At 41.8% G+C, this 11,155-nt stretch overlaps 1 long non-coding RNA gene across 1 annotated transcript; it reads right to left on the bottom strand.

Annotated features, from left to right (window-relative positions):
- Positions 1-684: 684 nt before the first annotated feature.
- LOC121556421 lies at positions 685-8,979 on the bottom strand. The gene is made up of 2 exons (XR_005998154.2): positions 8,834-8,979; positions 685-1,605 (listed from the first exon to the last, which is right to left on the bottom strand). It is a non-coding gene; the product is annotated as an uncharacterized LOC121556421 (long non-coding RNA).
- Between the last annotated feature and the right edge of the window lie 2,176 nt (positions 8,980-11,155).

Below are 11,155 nucleotides of genomic sequence, written 5' to 3'. Positions count from 1 at the left end.
AAACTGCTCCTACATGGTGTACCAGTACTGAGTAGGTCCAAACTGCTCCTACATGGTGTACCAGTACTGAGTAGGTCCAACCTGCTCCTACATGGTGTACCAGTACTGAGTAGGTCCAAACTGCTCCTACATGGTGTACCAGTACTGAGTAGGTCCAAACTGCTCCTACATGGTGTACCAGTACAGAGTAGGTCCAAACTGCTCCTACATGGTGTACCGGTACTGAGTAGGTCCAAACTGCTCCTACATGGTGTACCAATACTGAGTAGGTCCAAACTGCTCCTACATGGTGTACCAGTACTGAGTAGGTCCAAACTGCTCCTACATGGTGTACCAGTACTGAGTAGGTCCAAACTGCTCCTACATGGTGTACCAGTACTGAGCTGCGTTTAGTATGAAAAAAGTAGTGGAACTTCAGTTCATCAACGATTTTAATTGGCTGATACACATTTTGTGCTGGAGAACCTGTTTAAATGTAAAATGGTTGCTTATAGATCCATTATTCATCCAATTAATAATTTACATTTTAAAATATCCAAATCATATAATGAACATGAAGGGTTTATAGTTGAATTCAATCAATCCCAAATCCATAATTACAAATGTTTTAATTATAATTTGATTTTAGACATGATCATGTCTCCAGAGGAAAAAAACTAAAACAAAAGTAAGCCTATTTTTGAGTAAGATTTCATATAAACAATATGATTTAATGTGGCATAAAATAACAGTCAAACATCAGTCAGAACACAGCCTGTCTATTCTGTCATGTGAATTCAGGTCCTCTGTCTGGGAAAATGTCTTTGCACAATTAGGTTCCCTGACTAAAACTCTTTCCAAACTGTGAGCTTATCCTCCCCTGTGTGTGTATGTTCTCATGCCTTTTCAAGTTCCCAAGCTTGGTAAAACTTTTTCCACACTGGGAACAATGGTAAGGCTTCTCTTTAGAGTGTATTATCTTATGTATGGTCAGGCTATCTAAATCAGTAAAACTCTTTCCACACTGGGAGCAGTGGTAAGGCTTTTCTCCTGTGTGTGTCCTCTCGTGCTTTTTAAGGTCCGGTGATCTTGAAAATCTCTTTCCACACTGGGAGCAGTGGTAAGGCTTTTCTCCTGTGTGTTTCCTCTCGTGTTCTTTTAGGTTCCCTAACTTGGTAAAATCCTTTCCACACAGGGAGCAATGGTAAGGTTTCTCTCCTGTGTGTGTCCTCTCATGCTCCTTCAGATTATCTGACAACCTAAAGTTCTTTCCACAATGGGAACAAGGGTAAGGCTTCTCTCCAGAGTGTATTCTCTTATGTTTGTTCAGGTTCCCTAACTGGGTAAAAGTCTTTCCACACTGAGAGCAGTGGTAAGGCTTTTCTCCTAAGTGCATTCCTTTATGCCTTTTCAGGCTAACTAACTGGGTATAACTTTTTCCACACTGGGAGCATTGGAAGGGCTTTTCTCCTGTGTGTGTTCTCCCATGCTCTTTCAGCTTCCATAACCACTTAAAACTCTTATTACACTGGGAGCAGTGGTGTTGTCTCGCTGGTTTAGACATCGCTGGGTCTGGTTTCCCTGCATGACTCTTCCCGCTGTCTGTGTGAGAGACTGGTCTCTCTCCTGCCAAAGACAAACAGAGCATATAGTGAAACCTCCACAAGATAAAACTGTCTTCCTATGAGGTTTAATCTAGACTAGATCGCTCATTATAAAACAGTACATTTGGATCCCGGATACTGATTGGTTGATCGCCGTTAGTTATTCATGATTATCCCTGGGTTCCATTTGAATTATTCCTACTAGTCGAGGCTCCTCAGAGGAGGACCATCCTCAGTGAATTTCAGAAAAAAAAAAAGTGAAATATTTTTTTAAAAGTTATCATTTTTAGATAAAACTATACTAAATATAATCACGTCACCAAATAACTGATTAAAAACACACTGTTTTGCAATGAAGGTTCTCCAGTAGCCTCAGCAGCACTCTGTAGGGTAGCACCATGGTGTAGCCGGAGGACAGCTAGCTGAAGGACAAACAAGAGAGGCTAGGAGGCTGGTGATTCTCACCCCCGTCCATGAACTGACATGTTGTCCACCCAATCAAAGGATCAGAGAATGAATCTAGTACTGAAAGCACAAGGCTACGGCTATCCAACACTGGAACTCTGCCAAGTCATGGTCAGCTTTTGGTTTTATTAATGTATTGCCACCGGGCCCACCGGTGTAACTGCCAAACTGTTTGCTGTACACTGTACTGCATGATTGTAGCGGGTTTATTAACGCGTTAGTTCTAGTAGCTAGTTATGTTGACTCTGACGTTACTTTAGCTAATATGGTGACAACAATGTAGGCTGTGTGTAGCAGTTAGCGGTTATGGTATTTGTATTTTGTATTTATTAGGGATCCCCATTAGCTGCTGCCAAGGCAGCAGCTACTCTTCCTGGGGTCCAAACATATTAAACACTTACATCACATATAAAACAAAATATAAAACAGTACATCATATGACATTATTACACCACTACCTACAGTGGGGAAAAAAAAGTATTTAGTCAGCCACCAATTGTGCAAGTTCTCCCTCTTAAAAAGATGAGAGAGGCCTGTAATTTTCATCATAGGTACACGTCAACTATGACAGACAAATTGAGAAAAAAATCCAGAAAATGACATTGTAGGATTTTTAATGAATTTATTTGCAAATTATGGTGGAAAATAAGTATTTGGTCAATAACAAAAGTTTCTCAATACTTTGTTATATACCCTTTGTTGGCAATGACACAGGTCAAACGTTTTCTGTAAGTCTTCACAAGGTTTTCACACACTGTTGCTGGAATTTTGGCCCATTCCTCCATGCAGATCTCCTCTTGAGCAGTGATGTTTTGGGGCTGTCGCTGGGCAACACGGACTTTCAACTCCCCTCCAAAGATTTTCTATGGGGTTGAGATCTGGAGACTGGCTAGGCTACTCCAGGACCTTGAAATGCTTCTTACGAAGCCACTCCTTCGTTGCCCGGGCGGTGTGTTTGGGATCATTATCATGCTGAAAGACCCAGCCACGTTTCATCTTCAATGCCCTTGCTGATGGAAGGAGGTTTTCACTCAAAATCTCACGATACATGGCCCCATTCATTCTTTCCTTTACACGGATCAGTCGTCCTGGTCCCTTTGCAGAAAAACAGCCCCAAAGCATGATGTTTCCACCCCCATGCTTCACAGTAGGTATGGTGTTCTTTGGATGCAACTCAGCATTCTTTGTCCTCCAAACACGACGAGTTGAGTTTTTACCAAAAAGTTATATTTTGGTTTCAACTGACCATATGACATTCTCCCAATCGTCTTCTGGATCATCCAAATGCACTCTAGCAAACTTCAGACGGGCCTGGACATGTACTGGCTTTAGCAGGGGGACACATCTGGCACTGCAGGATTTGAGTCCCTGGCGGCGTAATGTGTTACTGATGGTAGGCTTTGTTACTTTGGTCCCAGCTCTCTGCAGGTCATTCACTAGGTCCCCGTGTGTTTGGGATCATTGTCATGCTGAAAGAACCAGCCACGTTTCATCTTCAATGCCCTTCTTTTTTAGTTTGTTTTACCATCAATATCAATTGGAACCTGTTTTACCATCAATATCAACTGGAACCTGTTTTACCATCAATATCAACTGGAACCTGTTTTACCATCAATATCAACTGGAACCTGTTTTACCATCAAAATCAACTGGAACCTGTTTTACCATCAATATCAATTGGAACCTGTTTTACCATCAATATCAATTGGAACCTGTTTTACCATCAATATCAATTGGAACCTGTTTTACCATCAATATCAATTGGAACCTGTTTTACCATCAATAGGAACCTGTTTTACCATCAATATCAATTGGAACCTGTTTTACCATCAATATCAATTGGAACCTGTTTTACCATCAATATCAACTGGAACCTGTTTTACCATCAATATCAATTAGAACCTGTTTTACCATCAATATCAATTAGAACCTGTTTTACCATCAATAGGAACCTGTTTTACCATCAATATCAATTAGAACCTGTTTTACCATCAATATCAATTGGACCTTGTTTTACCATCAATATCATTTAGAACCTGTTTTACCATCAATATCAATTAGAACCTGTTTTACCATCAATATCAACTGGGACCGGTCTATGTTTACCTGGATATATTGCTTCCTTTACCATTCAACAACAAAATAACTGTGTGACAAACCTTTAAGTACAGTGGGGAAAAAATTATTTAGTCAGCCACCAATTGTGCAAGTTCTCCCACTTAAAAAGATGAGAGAGGCCTGTAATTTTCATCATAGGTACACATCAACTATGACAGACAAATTGAGAAAAAAATCCAGAAAATCACATTGTAGGATTTTTAATGAATTTATTTGCAAATTATGGTGGAAAATAAGTATTTGGTCACCTACAAACAAGCAAGATTTCTGGCTCTCACAGACCTGTAACATCTTCTTTAAGAGGCTCCTCTGTCCTCCACTCGTTACCTGTATTAATGGCACATGTTTGAACTTGTTATCAGTATAAAAGACACCTGTCCACAACCTCAAACAGTCACACTCCAAACTCCATATTGGCCAAGACCAAAGAGCTGTCAAAGGACACCAGAAACAAAATTGTAGACCTGCACCAGGCTGGGAAGACTGAATCTGCAATAGGTAAGCAGCTTGGTTTGAAGAAATCAACTGTGGGAGCAATTATTAGGAAATGGAAGACATACAAGACCACTGATAATCTCCATCGATCTGGGGCTCCACGCAAGATCTCACCCTGTGGGGTCAAAATGATCACAAGAACGGTGAGCAAAAATCCCAGAACCACACGGGGGACCTAGTGAATGACCTGCAGAGAGCTGGGACCAAAGTAACAAAGCCTACCATCAGTAACACACTACGCCTCCAGGGACTCAAATCCTGCAGTGCCAGACGTGTCCCCCTGCTAAAGCCAGTACATGTCCAGGCCCGTCTGAAGTTTGCTAGAGTGCATTTGGATGATCCAGAAGAGGATTGGGAGAATGTCATATGGTCAGATGAAACCAAAATATAACTTTTTGGTAAAAACTCAACTCGTCGTGTTTGGAGGACAAAGAATGCTGAGTTGCATCCAAAGAACACCATACCTACTGTGAAGCATGGGGGTGGAAACATCATGCTATGGGGCTGTTTTTCTGCAAAGGGACCAGGACGACTGATCCGTGTAAAGGAAAGAATGAATGGGGCCATGTATCGTGAGATTTTGAGTGAAAACCTCCTTCCATCAGCAAGGGCATTGAAGATGAAACGTGGCTGGGTCTTTCAGCATGACAATGATCCCAAACACACCGCCCGGGCAACGAAGGAGTGGCTTCGTAAGAAGCATTTCAAGGTCCTGGAGTGGCCTAGCCAGTCTCCAGATCTCAACCCCATAGAAAATCTTTGGAGGGGAGTTGAAAGTCTGTGTTGCCCAGCGACAGCCCCAAAACATCACTGCTCTAGAGGAGATCTGCATGGAGGAATGGGCCAAAATACCAGCAACAGTGTGTGAAAACCTTGTGAAGACTTACAGAAAACGTTTGACCTGTGTCATTGCCAACAAAGGGTATATAACAAAGTATTGAGAAACTTTTGTTATTGACCAAATACTTATTTTCCACCATAATTTGCAAATAAATTCATTAAAAAATCCTACAATGTCATTTTCTGGAAAAAAAATTTCTCATTTTGTCTGTCATAGTTGACGTGTACCTATGATGAAAATTACAGGCCTCTCTCATCTTTTTAAGTGGGAGAACTTGCACAATTGGTGGCTGACTAAATACTTTTTTCCCCCCACTGTATAACAAATGTGATTTCTGTTCAACCAAGAAAATATATCTTAGGCCTTTTCTTGGACACACGGAAGCATGTTGAAACAGTCCTTGTAAAGGTGTCTAAAGGAAGTGGCTGATTAGAATATTGGGACGTTGTTTTGAAGCCACTACAGCAACAATGTTGACATTTTGAAACGTGATCTCCGCCCTGCCACAGGTAATGAACGTGACCGGATGAGACAGCAACTTTTTTCTGAGCCAGCCTGATGAAAATCAAGCATCAGCACTATTATCAATATCTTATTATATCATACAAAGAAATATCAACAGAAAAACTGGTCAAACAAACAAATACATCTATACTGAACAAAAATATAAATGCAACATGCACAATTTCAAAGGTTTTACTGAGTTACAGTTCATATAAGGAAATCAGTCAATTGAAATAAATAAATTAGGCCCTAATCTATGGATTTCACATGACTGGGAATAGAGATATGCATCTGTTGTAGGGGCGTGGATCAGAAAACCAGTCAGTATCTGGTATGACCACCACTTGCCTCATGCAGCGCGACACATCTCCTTCACATAGAGTTGATCAGGCTGTTGATTGTGGCCTGTGGAAGGTTGTCCCACTCCTCTTCAATGGCTGTGCAAAGTTGCAGAAAATTTGCGGGAACTGGAACACTCTGTCGTTCACATTGTTCCAGAGCATTCCAAACATGCTCAATGGGTGACGTGTCTTGTGAGTATGTAGGCCATGGAAGAACTGGGACATTTTCAGCTTCCAGGAATTGTGTACAGATCATTGCAACATGGGGGCCGTGCATTATCATGTTGAAACATGAAGGTGATGGCTGTAGATGAATGTCACAACAATGGGCCTCAGGATCTCGTCACAGTATCTCTGTGCGTTCAAATTGCCATCGATAAAATGCAATTGTGTTTGTTGTCCGTAGCTTATGCCTGCCCATACCATAACCCCCACCATGGGGCACTCTGTTCACAACGTTGACATCAGCAAACCGCTCGCCCACACAACGCCTACATGTGGTCTGCGGTTGTGAGGCCAGTTGGACGTACTGCAAAATTATCTAAAACGACATTGGAGGCGGCTTATGGTAGAGATATTAACATTAAATTATCTGGCAACAGCTCTGGTGGTCATTCCTGCAGTCAGCATGCCAATTGCACACTCCCTCAAAACTTGAGACATCTGTGGCATTGTGTTGTGTGACAAAACTGCACATTTTAGAGTGACCTTTTATTGTCCCCAGCACAAGGTGCACCTGTGTAATGATAATGCTGTTTAATCAGCTTCTTGATGTGCCACACATGTCAGGTGGCTGGATTATCTTGGCAAAAAGAGAGATGCTCACTAACAGGGATTAAAAAAAAATGTGTGCACCAATTTTTTTTGGGCCGCATGTTACATTTATGGGATCTTTTATTTCAGCTCATGAAACATGGGACCAACACTTTACATGTTGCGTTCATATTTTCTGTTCAGTGCAACATTCAGTAAAAAAAGAGCTTGCCTCCCTCTTCCAATAATCTATTGGTATAAGAAATGCTAAAAAAAATAAACATTAACTCTAGCAAGCTATTTTTGGCTAGCTTTTCCTGCGTGACTCCAAGAGCTAAAGATTGTTTTTTACGGAGAGGCCAGCGGAGCACAGGTGCTTGAGTATTGCGCAAGAGACAGAGGCCAGAAGCTTATTATGCATAAACCAATCATTAATTAGCTAAATATAAGGATAACACTGCATTGAATGTATTACCTGAAAGACGTAGGCTAGGACAGCTATATATAGTGCATTCGGAAAGTATTCAGACCCTCCTTCCCTTTTTCCACATTTTGTTACGTTACAGCCTTATTCTAAAACTGATTAAATACATTTTTCTCCTCATCGATCTACACACAATACCCCATAATGACAAAGAGAACAGGGTTATTTTTTTTGTTGGGGAAAATGTATTAAAAATAAACTGAAATACCTTATTTACATAAGTATTCAGACCCTTTGATACGATACTCTTAATTGAGCTCAGGTGCATCCTGTTTCCATTGATCATCTTTGAGAAGTTTCTAAAACTTGATTGGAGTCCACCTGTGGTAAATTCAATTGATTGGACATGATTTGGAAAGGCACACACCTGTCTATTTAAGGTCCCACAGTTGACAGTGCATGTCATAGCAAAAACCAAGGCATGAAGTCGAAGGAATTGTCCGTAGAGCTCCGAGACAGGATTGTGTCGAGGCACAGATCTGGAGAAGGGTACCAACACATTTTTGCAGCATTGAAGGTCCCCAAGAACACAGTGGCCTCCATCATTCTTAAATGGAAGAAGTTTGAACCAAGACTCTTCCTAGATCTGGCTGCCGGAAATTGCCAAACTGAGCAATCGGGGAGAAGGGCCTCGAGTTACATGTTAAAATATGCTTATTTGGGGGAATTTAAACCATTTACTTGTGTTACAAAACGTTAATAAAATATGAAGTGTTACTGTTTGACAGAAAGTGTCATTTTGTCAACATTGGGAATGTTGGTGCTTTTAGACGATATCATCTGGTATACAGAAAACATGTTGTCAATCTTATTAATCATGTTTGATAAAAGCTCTCAGAAGAAAAATTACTCAACCCATGGATTATTGTGAATAACACTCTAAGAACAGCCTTTAGTCATGTGTTACAATAATCCACGGTACAATAATCCACAGGTTTTCATGCTTTATTGGTTAAATAACCTGATCAGTTTATTTTAAATACATTTAATCCAGATCAAAATGATCCTTCTTTGTCTTGATTCTGTCCACTTCATCATTTTAAGTCACACACAAGTCATTTTTTGCTTTTATGTGATGTCAAGCATAGACACAGAGCAAAGCACTACAGAAAGAGATATTCAGATGTTTACAAAGGTAGTGTAGATTTAACAACCTATTAAAGTGTAGACCTTCATTAGAATGGCCCTTTAAAACCACACATCGGTTCAACAACTGCTGAATTTGCGCCCCTGTTAAGATATTACTCACTGTTGTTAATCAGATCTCCTGTCTCTTCTTCCTCCAATGTGACAGTAATCTCTCCCAATCCAAAAACTGCGTCCTCCTCTTCTTTCACTGTAACATCCTCCTCCTCTTTCACTCTGAACACGTCTTCCTCTTCTTTTACTGTAACATCTTTCTCTTCTTCTTTCACGGTAACAGCTTCACCCTCTACTTGTTTTTGCATTGTAACATCCTCCTCTTCCTTCTCCTCTTTCACGACAATGTTCAGCCCCAGGGCTTCTTTCTCCGTCCAGCAGACCCCCTCTTTAGAAGCGGGGGAGTAGTTTAGTGAGCTCATGGTTTAAAACACAGTGGCTAATATATACAGAAAGTGTCTAAAGAACTTGAATGTTTCGGCTATATTGGCTAGAAAGCTACGGAGGTGACTGACGAGCTGTTGTGGCTGAAAAAACGTGCCGTCCACTAAATTATACGTCACACTGGTAACATCGCCTGAAAGATGCACACATCGCCATCTGCTGACTGGAGTGGGTAACGCAGTCGAGGGAAACGTTTATTTTATTTTTCAGACAAAAAGTAGATTTATTTATTTAATTATATAATGTTATTATATTGAGACGTGCAAAAAGAAGCCACACCCACCAACCGGATGATACCAAAAATTCTGTTCAAGAACTTAGTGCTGAGTGATTAACCAAAATGTTGGTTATTTTTCGTTTTTTAAACAACTGACCAATGTTGTTTCAATTATTTCAATTCCATTTTGTTCCTTTTTTTTCTGTGACTTCAATGTGCACATTGCACAGTTTCTCTATAAATAAATTAGATCCAGCCTGAACTGTGTGATGTAGTAAGGGAGTTGTAGTTTCCAACAGGCCGATATTCTACATAGTTTAGCGCATAAAACACGATAATTAACTACAATGACCATAATCCATTGCGCATCTACTTGTCCGTCTGTGTTTCTTTTACGACTGCCATGGAAGAGAGAAGGAAGAGTGTGCGATCCTGAGGTGATATGATCTAAATCAGGGTTCCCAAACTCCGTCCTGGGGCACCCATGTGTTTTAGTTTTTGCCCTAGCATCAGATAGCTGATTCAAATAACCAACTCATCATCAAGCTTTGATTATTTGAAATCAGCTGTGTAGTGCTAGGACAAAAACCAAAACTTGCACCCAGGTTGGGCCCCATGACCGAGTTTGGGAAACCCTGATCTAAGTGACTGTTATTCAGGATGACACGTTGTGTTATCAACCTTCCAGCCATCCATTCACCCAATCAGAAGACCTCTCCTGATGTTCTGACTGACACGTTGTGTTATCAACCTTCCAGCCATCCACTCACCCAATCAGAAGACCTCTCCTGATGTTGACTGACACGTTGTGTTATCAACCTTCCAGCCATCCATTCACCCAATCAGAAGACCTCTCCTGATGTTCTGACTGACACGTTGTGTTATCAACCTTCCAGCCATCCACTCACCCAATCAGAAGACCTCTCCTGATGTTCTGACTGACACGTTGTATTATCAACCTTCCAGCCATCCACTCACCCAATCAGAAGACCTCTCCTGATGTTCTGACTGACACGTTGTATTAGCAACCTTCCAGCCATCCACTCACCCAATCAGAAGACCTCTCCTGATGTTCTGACTGACACGTTGTGTTATCAACCTTCCAGCCATCCACTCACCCAATCAGAAGACCTCTCCTGATGTTCTGACTGACACGTTATATTATCAACCTTCCAGCCATCCACTCACCCAATCAGAAGACCTCTCCTGATGTTCTGACTGACACGTTATATTATCAACCTTCCAGCCATCCACTCACCCAATCAGAAGACCTCTCCTGATGTTCTGACTGACACGTTATATTTCTTAAAACAGGTCAACCCCCGGCCACTAAACAGGTCAACCCCGGCCACTAAACAGGTCAACCCCCGGGCACTAAACAGGTCAACCCCGGCCACTAAAAAGGTCAACCCCGGCCACTAAACAGGTCAACCCCGGCCACTAAACAGGTCAACCCCGGGCACTAAACAGGTCAACCCCGGGCACTAAACAGGTCAACCCCCGGGCACTAAACAGGTCAACCCCGGCCACTAAACAGGTCAACCCCGGCCACTAAACAGGTCAACCCCGGCCACTAAACAGGTCAACTCCAGCCACTAAACAGGTCAACCCCCGGCCACTAAACAGGTCAACCCCGGCCACTAAACAGGTCAACCCCGGCCACTAAACAGGTCAACCCCGGCCACTAAACAGGTCAACCCCCGGGCACTAAACAGGTCAACCCTGGCCACTAAACAGGTCAACCCCCGGCCACTAAACAGGTCAACCCCA

Source organism: Coregonus clupeaformis, unplaced genomic scaffold (genome assembly GCF_020615455.1).
Source record: "Coregonus clupeaformis isolate EN_2021a unplaced genomic scaffold, ASM2061545v1 scaf2314, whole genome shotgun sequence".
Classification (NCBI taxonomy): Eukaryota; Metazoa; Chordata; class Actinopteri; order Salmoniformes; family Salmonidae; genus Coregonus; species Coregonus clupeaformis.
The sequence above is the reverse complement of the archived record's forward strand: the minus strand, read 5'-3'. Positions and strand labels throughout refer to the sequence as shown.